This window comes from Petromyzon marinus, unplaced genomic scaffold, assembly GCF_048934315.1.
Source record: "Petromyzon marinus isolate PM22_M1 ecotype Great Lakes invasive population unplaced genomic scaffold, UKy_Petmar_22M1.pri1.0 PM_G_Scaffold_4, whole genome shotgun sequence".
NCBI lineage: Eukaryota > Metazoa > Chordata > Hyperoartia > Petromyzontiformes > Petromyzontidae > Petromyzon > Petromyzon marinus.
This window is the reverse complement of record NW_027422983.1, coordinates 1,029,339-1,045,034: the sequence shown is the minus strand read 5'-3', so window position 1 is coordinate 1,045,034 and position 15,696 is coordinate 1,029,339. Positions and strand designations below refer to the sequence as shown.

The window sequence follows — 15,696 nt, the reverse complement described above, 5'->3', positions numbered from 1 at the left end:
TGCAATGTCGACATGGGCAATGATATCATTAACCGGTAAGTGTCTCGGTGTGACAGCAAAGTTTAGACCTTTAGCTAAAACGGATTTCAGACCATCAGAAATGGAACTGTTACTGCGATTAATTACGACTTTGTTGACGTCTATCTTTTCGGTGTGTGGATCCGATTTTTAGCTGGAGAGGTGATTGAATTTGGAAATCAAATTGTCCCTACATTTGGTCGACATAGTGGCAGCCGAAGAGGTAGTCATATTGTCTACATTTTCCCAATCCGATGTAGACATTGTTGCTGTCAATGTTAAGTGTGATTTGTAGAGTGTCTTGTCTAACTGATCGAGTTCGGTGCGTGTAAGTCTGATTTTTTCCGAGATAAGAGCGAAGCAAGTTCTAGCTAGAATTCGTTTTGCATTGAGAGAAGTTGCAACAGCAGGGGTTAGTGTAAATGCGGTTGGTATTACCTTAGAGTTGCGGCATCTCTTCAGAAAGGTGAGAGACTCGATTAGTTGAGCCTTCTTATCCCGGAGTCTGTTGAATGATCTTAAGGATGTGTGAAATCCCTCCCCGTAGAGGTGGTTAAATTTCGATTTAAAGCTTTCGTGACTGCAAGGATTCATCTTCTTTGGTTCTTTCGGTAAAGTCATGTAGAATGAGAATAAAATAATAAATTGATAAAATAAAATAACACAATAATATTCTCACGACGTTTCGGCCACAACACAAGCGGCCTTCATCAGGTGAAGGGACGAGACTGTCTTGTAGGACAGCGCTGGAGTGAAAAAAAGCCACGTTCAGATCACGACCTTTAAGCTGTGTCAGAAGAAACAAAGCGCCTTGACAAAGGAATTAGCATATAATTTAGCATTGAAATGGCCGAGTGATTAGCTTGTGACTGGTCACAGAAATGGCTATGTTAAAGTTAAAGCATACACATCCGCAGAGGCACCCCTTGACAAAGGAATTAGCATAGAATTTAGCATTGAAATAGCTGAGTGATTAGCTTGTAACTGGTCACAGAAATAGCTATGTTTAAAGTCAGAGCATACACATTCACCGAGGCACCTAGTACAAATCAAACAGGAGAATTTAGCATTGAAATAATTTAGCATTGAAATAACTGAGTGATTAGCTAGTGACTGGTCACAGAAATGGCTATGTTGAAGTCAAGGTCTACACATCTGAGCTATTCACAGTAACTGGGTATACAATACAATGTATAATGAATACTACATAGTGAACCAATAAAAAACTAAAATATAAATTACCTTAATGTTATCAATAAACTCTATATTCTCCAATCAGCTAAGCTACCAACAATGAGTCGTTATATATCACAATGCTATATGGCGAAAAAATGGGTGGATTCTTACCCTCAACTTTAGCAACACGGATAGCTACGGGCACCGTTCAGACGGACGAGTTCATCCAAGGTCGGAACAGAGGAGGGGGATAGAGACAGCTGCGAGGCGCTATTATACTCCATGTTGTAAACCATACCATTAACCGTGGTGTGAGAGGTATTAAGAGTCAATGCTGGTGAAAGAGCTGCGGTCTGAAGGTCATCGTAAAATACAATTAATTAAGAACGGAAATGGTTTAAAACATCTTTCCAATGGTTACTAAGCCAGAATCCATCTTCTCGGTTGAAATTGTCTCTGTGCTTGTATATGTGAATGGCCTCATGAACGAATCTCTCATGGTAGCCGGTTGGTTTGCAAAGAACCTCCGTCTTGGAGAAGTCAATGTCATGTGAGCCCACTGAATTATAACAGTGATCTGCCACGGCAGAGGAGTTTGTCCTACCGTGTTTCAAGTCTGCTTTATGTTCACAGATGCGGTCCGAGATATGTCGTTTGGTTTCTCCAATGTAGCTACTACCACAGAGGCACTTTAGTTTATGAACGCCCGGGTACTGTATGTCTGGAACAGCATCTTTTACAGATGGAACTAGATCACGGATTTTATGTATTGTGTTGAATCGGACCTGGATCTTGTGTTTATTCAGGATTTTGGAGATCTTTTTAGTGACCCCTGCAATGTAGGGTAAGGTGATGGTTTTGAGTGGCTCCACAAGAGAATCCTTCTTCATGACTGGAGTGGTGGCTTTGCGGATTGTGTAGTCGGAGTAACCATTAGCCCTGAGAGCCTGGTGTACGTGCTTGAGTTCACTGGTAATGTGTTCCTGGTCGGAAATGCATTGGGCTCTATGGTATAGAGTCTTGATGAGGGAGTTCTTCTTTGGATGGATGGTGGTGGGAATCCGGTTTCAAGTGAGCATCTGTATGGGTGGCTTTCCTGTAGACAGAGTGGCTCATTGAACCATCATGTCTCCTTTTTATTACGACATCCAAAAAGGGTAGTTTGCCATCTTTTTCGACCTCCATGGTAAATCTGATGGTTGGGTGTATGGAATTGATGTGGTCGCGGAATTGGTCTAGAGCAGGCTGGCCATGTGGCCAGATGACAAAGGTGTCATCCACGTACCTCTTCCATAAGGTCGGGCGTAGAGTGGCATTCTGGATGGCGTCAGTTTCAAAATTTTCCATGAATACGTTGGCTACAACCGGAGATAGGGGGGAGCCCTTTGGGGTGCCCTCAGTTTGTTTGTAGAAAGTTCCATTCCAGGTGAAGTATGTGTTGGTTAAGCAATGTCTCACCAGGGGGGGTACATCAGTGTGCAGTCCTTGATGAACCAGGTCTTCAATGATAGCGATGGTGTCAGGTACCGGGACTTTGGTGAACAAGGACACCACATCAAAACTGACAAGCAGGTCGTCTGGAGACAGGGAAATGCCTTTGATTGTCGATACCAGGTGAGTAGAATTTAGTACCGCAGAGGTGGTTTTTCAGTGAAAGGTCACAGTATATGAGCAAGAAAACGTGCCAGTTTATAGGTGGGGGAGTTGATAGTAGAGACGATGGGACGAAGGGGTGTATCTTCTCTGTGTATCTTTGGAAGGCCATATAATCTTGGTGGTCTGGCAGCAGAGGGTTTCAACGAGAACTGTTTGGTCTCATCAATTAATGCTGTTGAATCAGAAATGATTTTGTTCGTTTTGGTAACCAGGCTGTTGGTGGGATCTCTTTTTATTTTTGTATAGCTGCCATCGTTGAGTAGTTCTTGAATTTTGTTGTTATATTCTGTTTTGTCCATGATGACAGTGGCATTGCCCTTGTCGGCTGAGAGGACGACAATATCATCCCTCTTTTTTAATTGAGATAATTCAAAACCTGCGTCTTTGCTGATGTTGCTGGGTGGCAACTTAGCGTTTTTGAGGGTTGCAGCGATTTCAGATCTTGCTACGTCTGCAGCGATGGGACTCAAGCCCTTGAGTGCAATGTCGACATGGGCAATGATATCATTAACCGGTAAGTGTCTCGGTGTGACAGCAAAGTTTAGACCTTTAGCTAAAACGGATTTCAGACCATCAGAAATGGAACTGTTACTGCGATTAATTACGACTTTGTTGACGTCTAATCTTTTCGGTGTGTGGGTCCGATTATTTGCTGGAGAGGTGCTTGAATTTGGAAATCAAATTGTCCCTACATTTGGTCGACATAGTGGCAGCCGAAGAGGTAGTCATATTGTCTACATGTTCCCAATCCGATGTAGACATTGTTGCTGTCAATGTTAAGTGTGATTTGTAGAGTGTCTTGTCTAACTGATCGAGTTCGGTGCGTGTAAGTCTGATTTTTTCCGAGATAAGAGCGAAGCAAGTTCTAGCTAGAATTCGTTTTGCATTGAGAGAAGTTGCAACAGCAGAGGTTAGTGTAAATGCGGTTGGTATTACCTTAGAGTCGCGGCATCTCTTCAGAAAGGTGAGAGACTCGATTAGTTGAGCCTTCTTATCCCGGAGTCTGTTGAATGATCTTAAGGATGTGTGAAATCCCTCCCCGTAGAGGCGGTAAAATTTCGATTTAAAGCTTTCGTGACTGCAAGGATTCATCTTCTTTGGTTCTTTCGGTAAAGTCACGTAGAATGAGAATAAAATAATAAATTGATAAAATAAAAGAACACAATATTCTCACGACGTTTCGGCCACAACACAAGCGGCCTTCATCAGGTGAAGGGACGAGACTGTCTGGTAGGACAGCGCTGGAGTGATTAAAAGCCACGTTCAGATCACGACCTTTAAGCTGTGTCAGAAGAAACAAAGCGCCTTGACAAAGGAATTAGCATATAATTTAGCATTGAAATGGCCGAGTGATTAGCTTGTGACTGGTCACAGAAATTGCTATGTTAAAGTTAAAGCATACACATCCGCAGAGGCACCCCTTGACAAAGGAATTAGCATAGAATTTAGCATTGAAATAGCTAAGTTAAAGCATACACATCCGCAGGGGCACCCCTTGACAAAGGAATTAGCATAGAATTTAGCATTGAAATAGCTGAGTGATTTGCTTGTAACTGGTCACAGAAATAGCTATGTTTAAAGTCAGAGCATACACATTCACCGAGGCACCTAGTACAAATCAAAAGGAGAATTTAGCATTGAAATAACTAGGCGAATTTAGCATTGAACTAACTGAGTGATTAACTAGTGACTGGTCACAGAAATGGCTATGTTGAAGTCAAGATCTACACATCTGAGCTATTCACAGTAACTGGGTATACAATACAATGTATAATGAATACTACATAGTGAACCAATAAAAAACTAAAATATAAATTACCTTAATGTTATCAATAAACTCTATATTCTCCAATCAGCTAAGCTACCAACAATAAGTCGTTATATATCACAATGCTATATGGCGAAAAAATGGGTGGATTCTTACCCTCAACTTTAGCAACACGGATAGCTACGGGCCCCGTTCAGATGGACGAGTTCATCCAAGGTCGGAACAGAGGAGGGGGAGAGAGACAGCTGCGAGGCGCTATTATACTCCATGTTGGAAACCATACCATTAACCGTGGTGTGAGAGGTATTAAGAGTCAATGCTGGTGAAAGAGCTGCGGTCTGAAGGTCATCGTAAAATAAAATTAATTAAGAACGGAAATGGTTTGAAACATCTTTCCAATGGTTACTAAGCCAGAATCCATCTTCTCGGTTGAAATTGTCTCTGTGCTTGTATATGTGAATGGCCTCATGAACGAATCTCTCATGGTAGCCGGTTGGTTTGCAAAGAACCTCCGTCTTGGAGAAGTCAATGTCATGTGAGCCCACTGAATTATAACAGTGATCTGCCATGTCAGTGGAGTTCGTCCTACCGTGTTTCAAGTCTGCTTTATGTTCACGGATGCGGTCCGAGATATGTCGTTTGGTTTCTCCAATGTAGATACTACCACAGAGGCACTTTAGTTTATAAACGCCCGGGTACTGTATGTCTGGACCAGCATCTTTTACAGATGGAACTAGATCACGGATTTTATGTGTTGTGTTGAATCGGACCTGGATCTTGTGTTTATTTAGGATTTTGGAGATCTTTTTAGTGACCCCTGCAATGCAGGGTAAGGTGATGGTTTTGAGTGTCTCCACAAGAGAATCCTTCTTCATGACTGGAGTGATGGCTTTGCGGATTGTGTAGTCGGAGTAACCATTAGCCCTGAGAGCCTGGTGTGCGTGCTTGAGTTCACTGGTAATGTGTTCCTGGTCGGAAATGCATTGGGCTCTATGGTATAGAGTCTTGATGAGGGAGTTCTTCTGGAATGGATGGTGGTGGGAATCCAGTTTCAAGTAAGCATCTATATGGGTGGCTTTCCTGTAGACAGAGTGGCTCATTGAACCATCATGTCTCCTTTTAATTAAGACATCCAAAAAGGGTATTTTGCCATCTTTTTCGACCTCCATGGTAAATCTGATGGCTGGGTGTATGGAATTGATGTGGTCACGGAATTGGTCTAGAGCAGGCTGGCCATGTGGCCAGATGGCAAAGGTGTCATCCACGTACCTCTTCCATAAGGTCGGGCGTAGAGTGGCAGTCTGGATGGCGTCAGTTTCAATTTTTTCCATGAATACGTTGGCTACAACCGGAGATAGGGGGGAGCCCATTGGGGTGCCCTCAGTTTTTTTGTAGAAAGTTCCATTCCAGGTGAAGTATGTGTTGGTTAAGCAATGTCTCACCAGGGGGGGTACATCAGTGTGCAGTCCTTGATGAACCAGGTCTTCAATGATAGTGATGGTGTCAGGTACCGGGACTTTGGTGAACAAGGACACCACATCAAAACTGACAAGCAGGTCGTCTGGAGACAGGGAAATGCCTTTGATTGTCGATACCAGGTGAGTAGAATTTAGTACCGCAGAGGTGGTTTTTCCAGTGAAAGGTCGCAGTATATCAGCAAGAAAACGTGCCAGTTTATAGGTGGGGGAGTTGATAGTAGAGACGATGGGACGAAGGGGTGTATCTTCTTTGTGTATCTTTGGAAGGCCATATAATCTTGGTGGTCTGGCAGCAGAGGGTTTCAACGAGAACTGTTTGGTCTCATCAATTAATTCTGTTGAATCAGAGATGATTTTGTTCGTTTTGGTAACCAGGCTGTTGGTGGGATCTCTTTTTATTTTTGTATAGCTGCCATCGTTGAGTAGTTCTTGAATTTTGTTGTTATATTCTGTTTTGTCCATGATGACAGTGGCATTGCCCTTGTCGGCTGAGAGGACGACAATATCATCCCTCTTTTTAATTGAGATAATTCAAAACGTTCGTCTTTGCTGATGTTGCTGGGTGGCAACTTAGCGTTTTTGAGGGTTGCAGCGATTTCAGATCTTGCTACGTCTGCAGCGATGGGACTCAAGCCCTTGAGTGCAACGTCGACATGGGCAAAGATATCATTAACCGGTAAGTGTCTCGGTGTGACAGCAAAGTTTAGACCTTTAGCTAAAACGGATTTCAGACCATCAGAAATGGAACTGTTACTGCGATTAATTACGACTTTGTTGACGTCTATCTTTTCGGTGTGTGGGTCCGATTATTTGCTGGAGAGGTGCTTGAATTTGGAAATCAAATTGTCCCTACATTTGGTCGACATAGTGGCAGCCGAAGAGATAGTCATATTGTCTACATGTTCCCAATCCGATGTAGACATTGTTGCTGTCAATGTTAAGTGTGATTTGTAGAGTGTCTTGTCTAACTGATCGAGTTCGGTGCGTGTAAGTCTGATTTTTTCCGAGATAAGAGCAAAGCTAGTTCTAGTTAGAATTCGTTTTGCATTGAGAGAAGTTGCAACAGAAGAGGTTAGTGTAAATGCGGTTGGTATTACCTTAGAGTCGCGGCATCTCTTCAGAAAGGTGAGAGACTCGATTAGTTGAGCCTTCTTATCCCGGAGTCTGTTGAATGATCTTAAGGATGTGTGAAATCCCTCCTCGTAGAGGCGGTTAAATTTCGATTTAAAGCTTTCGTGACGGCAAGGATTCATCTTCTTTGGTTCTTTCGGTAAAGTCACGTAGAATGAGAATAAAATAATAAATTGATAAAATAAAATAACACAATAATATTCTCACGACGTTTCGGCCACAACACAAGCGGCCTTCATCAGGTGAAGGGACGAGACTGTCTGGTAGGACAGCGCTGGAGTGAAAAAAAGCCACGTTCAGATCACGACCTTTAAGCTGTGTCAGAAGAAACAAAGCGCCTTGACAAAGGAATTAGCATATAATTTAGCATTGAAATGGCTGAGTGATTAGCTTGTGACTGGTCACAGAAATGGCTATGTTAAAGTTAAAGCATACACATCTGCAGAGGCACCCCTTGACAAAGGAATTAGCATAGAATTTAGCATTGAAATAGCTAAGTTAAAGCATACACATCCGCAGAGGCACCCCTTGACAAAGGAATTAGCATAGAATTTAGCATTGAAATAGCTGAGTGATTAGCTTGTAACTGGTCACAGAAATAGCTATGTTTAAAGTCAGAGCATACACATTCACCGAGGCACCTAGTACAAATCAAACAGGAGAATTTAGCATTGAAATAACTAGGCGAATTTAGCATTGAACTAACTGAGTGATTAACTAGTGACTGGTCACAGAAATGGCTATGTTGAAGTCAAGATCTACACATCTGAGCTATTCACAGTAACTGGGTATACAATACAATGTATAATGAATACTACATAGTGAACCTTTGCCATCTGGCCATGTGGCCAGATGGCAAAGGTGTCATCCACGTACCTCTTCCATAAGGTCGGGCGTAGAGTGGCAGTCTGGATGGCGTCAGTTTCAATTTTTTCCATGAATACGTTGGCTACAACCGGAGATAGGGGGGAGCCCATTGGGGTGCCCTCAGTTTTTTTGTAGAAAGTTCCATTCCAGGTGAAGTATGTGTTGGTTAAGCAATGTCTCACCAGGGGGGGTACATCAGTGTGCAGTCCTTGATGAACCAGGTCTTCAATGATAGTGATGGTGTCAGGTACCGGGACTTTGGTGAACAAGGACACCACATCAAAACTGACAAGCAGGTCGTCTGGAGACAGGGAAATGCCTTTGATTGTCGATACCAGGTGAGTAGAATTTAGTACCGCAGAGGTGGTTTTTCCAGTGAAAGGTCGCAGTATATCAGCAAGAAAACGTGCCAGTTTATAGGTGGGGGAGTTGATAGTAGAGACGATGGGACGAAGGGGTGTATCTTCTTTGTGTATCTTTGGAAGGCCATATAATCTTGGTGGTCTGGCAGCAGAGGGTTTCAACGAGAACTGTTTGGTCTCATCAATTAATTCTGTTGAATCAGAGATGATTTTGTTCGTTTTGGTAACCAGGCTGTTGGTGGGATCTCTTTTTATTTTTGTATAGCTGCCATCGTTGAGTAGTTCTTGAATTTTGTTGTTATATTCTGTTTTGTCCATGATGACAGTGGCATTGCCCTTGTCGGCTGAGAGGACGACAATATCATCCCTCTTTTTAATTGAGATAATTCAAAACGTTCGTCTTTGCTGATGTTGCTGGGTGGCAACTTAGCGTTTTTGAGGGTTGCAGCGATTTCAGATCTTGCTACGTCTGCAGCGATGGGACTCAAGCCCTTGAGTGCAACGTCGACATGGGCAAAGATATCATTAACCGGTAAGTGTCTCGGTGTGACAGCAAAGTTTAGACCTTTAGCTAAAACGGATTTCAGACCATCAGAAATGGAACTGTTACTGCGATTAATTACGACTTTGTTGACGTCTATCTTTTCGGTGTGTGGGTCCGATTATTTGCTGGAGAGGTGCTTGAATTTGGAAATCAAATTGTCCCTACATTTGGTCGACATAGTGGCAGCCGAAGAGATAGTCATATTGTCTACATGTTCCCAATCCGATGTAGACATTGTTGCTGTCAATGTTAAGTGTGATTTGTAGAGTGTCTTGTCTAACTGATCGAGTTCGGTGCGTGTAAGTCTGATTTTTTCCGAGATAAGAGCAAAGCTAGTTCTAGTTAGAATTCGTTTTGCATTGAGAGAAGTTGCAACAGAAGAGGTTAGTGTAAATGCGGTTGGTATTACCTTAGAGTCGCGGCATCTCTTCAGAAAGGTGAGAGACTCGATTAGTTGAGCCTTCTTATCCCGGAGTCTGTTGAATGATCTTAAGGATGTGTGAAATCCCTCCTCGTAGAGGCGGTTAAATTTCGATTTAAAGCTTTCGTGACGGCAAGGATTCATCTTCTTTGGTTCTTTCGGTAAAGTCACGTAGAATGAGAATAAAATAATAAATTGATAAAATAAAATAACACAATAATATTCTCACGACGTTTCGGCCACAACACAAGCGGCCTTCATCAGGTGAAGGGACGAGACTGTCTGGTAGGACAGCGCTGGAGTGAAAAAAAGCCACGTTCAGATCACGACCTTTAAGCTGTGTCAGAAGAAACAAAGCGCCTTGACAAAGGAATTAGCATATAATTTAGCATTGAAATGGCTGAGTGATTAGCTTGTGACTGGTCACAGAAATGGCTATGTTAAAGTTAAAGCATACACATCTGCAGAGGCACCCCTTGACAAAGGAATTAGCATAGAATTTAGCATTGAAATAGCTAAGTTAAAGCATACACATCCGCAGAGGCACCCCTTGACAAAGGAATTAGCATAGAATTTAGCATTGAAATAGCTGAGTGATTAGCTTGTAACTGGTCACAGAAATAGCTATGTTTAAAGTCAGAGCATACACATTCACCGAGGCACCTAGTACAAATCAAACAGGAGAATTTAGCATTGAAATAACTAGGCGAATTTAGCATTGAACTAACTGAGTGATTAACTAGTGACTGGTCACAGAAATGGCTATGTTGAAGTCAAGATCTACACATCTGAGCTATTCACAGTAACTGGGTATACAATACAATGTATAATGAATACTACATAGTGAACCTTTGCCATCTGGCCATGTGGCCAGATGGCAAAGGTGTCATCCACGTACCTCTTCCATAAGGTCGGGCGTAGAGTGGCAGTCTGGATGGCGTCAGTTTCAATTTTTTCCATGAATACGTTGGCTACAACCGGAGATAGGGGGGAGCCCATTGGGGTGCCCTCAGTTTTTTTGTAGAAAGTTCCATTCCAGGTGAAGTATGTGTTGGTTAAGCAATGTCTCACCAGGGGGGGTACATCAGTGTGCAGTCCTTGATGAACCAGGTCTTCAATGATAGTGATGGTGTCAGGTACCGGGACTTTGGTGAACAAGGACACCACATCAAAACTGACAAGCAGGTCGTCTGGAGACAGGGAAATGCCTTTGATTGTCGATACCAGGTGAGTAGAATTTAGTACCGCAGAGGTGGTTTTTCCAGTGAAAGGTCGCAGTATATCAGCAAGAAAACGTGCCAGTTTATAGGTGGGGGAGTTGATAGTAGAGACGATGGGACGAAGGGGTGTATCTTCTTTGTGTATCTTTGGAAGGCCATATAATCTTGGTGGTCTGGCAGCAGAGGGTTTCAACGAGAACTGTTTGGTCTCATCAATTAATTCTGTTGAATCAGAGATGATTTTGTTCGTTTTGGTAACCAGGCTGTTGGTGGGATCTCTTTTTATTTTTGTATAGCTGCCATCGTTGAGTAGTTCTTGAATTTTGTTGTTATATTCTGTTTTGTCCATGATGACAGTGGCATTGCCCTTGTCGGCTGAGAGGACGACAATATCATCCCTCTTTTTAATTGAGATAATTCAAAACGTTCGTCTTTGCTGATGTTGCTGGGTGGCAACTTAGCGTTTTTGAGGGTTGCAGCGATTTCAGATCTTGCTACGTCTGCAGCGATGGGACTCAAGCCCTTGAGTGCAACGTCGACATGGGCAATGATGTCGTTAACCGGTAAGTGTCTCGGGGTGACAGCAAAGTTTAGACCTTTAGCTAAAAGGGATTTCAGACCATCAGAAATGGAACTGTTACTGCGATTAATTACGACTTTGTTGACGTCTATCTTTTCGGTGTGTGGGTGTACCCCCCCTTGTGAGACATTGCTTAACCAACACATACTTCACCTGGAATGGAACTTTCTACAAACAAACTGAGGGCACCCCAATGGGCTCCCCCCTATCTCCAGGTGTAGCCAACGTATTCATGGAAAATTTTGAAACTGACGCCATCCAGACTGCCACTCTACGCCCGACCTTATGGAAGAGGTACGTGGATGACATCTTTGTCATCTGGCCACATGGCCAGCCTGCTCTAGACCAATTCCGCGACCACATCAATTCCATACACCCAGCCATCAGATTTACCATGGAGGTCGAAAAAGATGGCAAACTCCCCTTTTTGGATGTCTTAATTAAAAGGAGACATGATGGTTCAATGAGCCACTCTGTCTACAGGAAAGCCACACATACAGATGCTTACTTGAAACCGGATTCCCACCACCATCCATTCCAGAAGAACTCCCTCATCAAGACTCTATACCATAGAGCCCAATGCATTTCCGACCAGGAACACATTACCAGTGAACTCAGGCACGTACACCAGGCTCTCAGGGCTAATGGTTACTCCGACTACACAATCCGCAAAGCCATCACTCCAGTCATGAAGAAGGATTCTCTTGTGGAGCCACTCAAAACCATCACCTTACCCTACATTGCAGGGGTCACTAAAAAGATCTCCAAAATCCTGAATAAACACAAGATCCAGGTCCGATTCAACACAATACATAAAATCCGTGATCTGGTTCCATCTGTAAAAGATGCTGTTCCAGACATACAGTACCCGGGGGTTTACAAACTAAAGTGCCTCTGTGGTAGTAGCTACATTGGAGAAACCAAACGACATATCTCGGACCGCATCCGTGAACATAAAGCAGACTTGAAACACGGTAGGACGAACTCCACTGCCATGGCAGATCACTGTTATAATTCAGTGGGCTCACATGACATTGACTTCTCCAAGACGGAGGTTCTTTGCAAAGCAACCGGCTACCATGAGAGATTCGTTCATGAGGCCATTCACATATACAAGCACAGAGACAATTTCAACCGAGAAGATGGATTCTGGCTTAGTAACCATTGGAAAGATGTTTTAAACCATTTCCGTTCTTAATTAATTGTATTTTACGATGACCTTCAGACCGCAGCTCTTTCACCAGCATTGACTCTTAATACCTCTCACACCACGGTTAATGGTATGGTTTACAACATGGAGTATAATAGCGCCTCGCAGCTGTCTCTCTCCCCCTCCTCTGTTCCGACCTTGGATGAACTCGTCCGTCTGAACGGGGCCCGTAGCTATCCGTGTTGCTAAAGTTGAGGGTAAGAATCCACCCATTTTTTCGCCATATAGCATTGTGATATATAACGACTTATTGTTGGTAGCTTAGCTGATTGGAGAATATAGAGTTCATTGATAACATTAAGGTAATTTATATTTTAGTTTTTTATTGGTTCACTATGTAGTATTCATTATACATTGTATTGTATACCCAGTTACTGTGAATAGCTCAGATGTGTAGATCTTGACTTCAACATAGCCATTTCTGTGACCAGTCACTAGCTAATCACTCAGTTATTTCAATGCTAAATTCGCCTAGTTATTTCAATGCTAAATTCTCCCGTTTGATTTGTACTAGGTGCCTCGGTGAATGTGTATGCTCTGACTTTAAACATAGATATTTCTGTGACCAGTTACAAGCTAATCACTCAGCTATTTCAATGCTAAATTCTATGCTAATTCCTTTGTCAAGGGGTGCCTCTGCGGATGTGTATGCTTTAACTTAGCTATTTCAATGCTAAATTCTATGCTAATTCCTTTGTCAAGGGGTGCCTCTGCGGATGTGTATGCTTTAACTTTAACATAGCCATTTCTGTGACCAGTCACAAGCTAATCACTCAGCCATTTCAATGCTAAATTATATGCTAATTCCTTTGTCAAGGCGCTTTGTTTCTTCTGACACAGCTTAAAGGTCGTGATCTGAACGTGGCTTTTTTTCACTCCAGCGCTGTCCTACCAGACAGTCTCGTCCCTTCACCTGATGAAGGCCGCTTGTGTTGTGGCCGAAACGTCGTGAGAATATTATTGTGTTATTTTATTTTATCAATTTATTATTTTATTCTCATTCTACGTGACTTTACCGAAAGAACCAAAGAAGATGAATCCTTGCCGTCACGAAAGCTTTAAATCGAAATTTAACCGCCTCTACGAGGAGGGATTTCACACATCCTTAAGATCATTCAACAGACTCCGGGATAAGAAGGCTCAACTAATCGAGTCTCTCACCTTTCTGAAGAGATGCCGCGACTCTAAGGTAATACCAACCGCATTTACACTAACCTCTTCTGTTGCAACTTCTCTCAATGCAAAACGAATTCTAACTAGAACTAGCTTTGCTCTTATCTCGGAAAAAATCAGACTTACACGCACCGAACTCGATCAGTTAGACAAGACACTCTACAAATCACACTTAACATTGACAGCAACAATGTCTACATCGGATTGGGAACATGTAGACAATATGACTATCTCTTCGGCTGCCACTATGTCGACCAAATGTAGGGACAATTTGATTTCCAAATTCAAGCACCTCTCCAGCAAATAATCGGACCCACACACCGAAAAGATAGACGTCAACAAAGTCGTAATTAATCGCAGTAACAGTTCCATTTCTGATGGTCTGAAATCCGTTTTAGCTAAAGGTCTAAACTTTGCTGTCACACCGAGACACTTACCGGTTAATGATATCTTTGCCCATGTCGACGTTGCACTCAAGGGCTTGAGTCCCATCGCTGCAGACGTAGCAAGATCTGAAATCGCTGCAACCCTCAAAAACGCTAAGTTGCCACCCAGCAACATCAGCAAAGACGAACGTTTTGAATTATCTCAATTAAAAAAGAGGGATGATATTAAATTTTGATTTAAAGCTTTCGTGACTGCAGTAATTCATATTCTTAGTTTTTTCGGTAAAGTCACGTTGAAGAGAAACAACAAAATAACAAAATATATATAAAACAATAAAAAATTCTCACGACGTTTCGACCATAACTCAAACGGTCATCATCAGGTGTGTCGGTTTGCATAAATGTATTTTGAAAACGGCATATTTATTTATATATAAAAAATATAACGTTTGCGTCACGCGCAGCGATTGGCAGTTTGCCCAGGACTAGTCCATCTATTTTTTGAAAAGAGGAGGGGGGAGACGAAATTTGTTTTTATGTATGCTGTCTGAAAGAATCCACCCATATTTTCGCCATTATAAAAATATAAAAAAAACAATAAAATTATCACGACGTTTCGACTGCAACACCAAGCAATCGTCATCAGGTGTGAAAACCAGAGCAAGAAAATGTTCTTGCTGTGGTTTTTTCTTGCTGTGGTTTTCACACCTGATGATGATTGCTTTGTGTTGCAGTCGAAACGTCGTGAGAATTTTATTGTTTTATATTTTTATTATTTTATTGTTTCCCTTCTACATGGTGGTGACTTTACCAAAAGAACCAAGAATATGAATCCCTGCAGTCACGGAAGCTTTGAATCAAACCTCCTGTGTTATTGGCAGAAAGGGCTAAAACCTATTCTTATCTTTCAATACTTTTGATACTGGCAAAACAATATTTCCCGATGGTGTAGCTGCTCACCCCCGAGATATCAAGGCTCCGATAGTACCGTTGTCCTTGTCCTGGTCACCTTTCGGCATTCTCTGGTGAGACACTGATGGGACTGGGCCATTAAGACGGCTGTCTCTGGTGCAGGCCAATACGTTTCAAAGACAGTGCATCACATACTACCAGAGCGTGATGTTTCCGTTTGCAAGTTCACCACAGATATGTGCGCGGTTATTTCGGACGTGATTGCTTGTGTGAGGTTTCGTCTGTTTTAGTGTTTGAGCATCTTAACACCTCCTGTTTTAGTGCCAGAAAGGGGTCAAGCCTATTCTTGTTTTTCACACGGTGACCGACTTTGTTCGACGGTAGCGATCGGGGCGGTACGTTGGAACTTTCTCTCGCGCCCCGCGTGGCCGACTGCGCTAATCGGAGGTGCGTGAGGAGGCCTCCACCTTGGCTTTTGTCTCTGACGTTGCGCTCGCCAGCTGCCCCCCCCCCCCCCCACGGGTCGAGCATGAGGCCAGAAAACTTTGAAGCGGCTCAAGCTTTGAACTCTTTGGGACACCGGGGATGGCCTTCCTGAAACCGGGGAACGTTCGGCCAGTGCAGGACGTTTGGTAGCCCTGCGCCGCTGCGCTTGGGTTGTGAATGTTTGCACGTTGAACTTTTTCCGCGCCGTACGTAGCCGATCGTGCCAATAGGCGGTGTCGAATGGAGCGGCCGGCCGTCGCTGCTCTTGCCGCCGTCGACTGTGTAAATGTTAGCCGGTCGCGCCCGTG

At 43.0% G+C, this 15,696-nt stretch overlaps 1 protein-coding gene across 1 annotated transcript in view; it reads left to right on the top strand.

Annotated features, from left to right (window-relative positions):
- Window positions 1-15,696, top strand: part of LOC142916545 (adhesion G protein-coupled receptor L3-like) — a 50,576-nt gene that overhangs the window by 13,326 nt on the left and 21,554 nt on the right. The window lies entirely within an intron of this gene.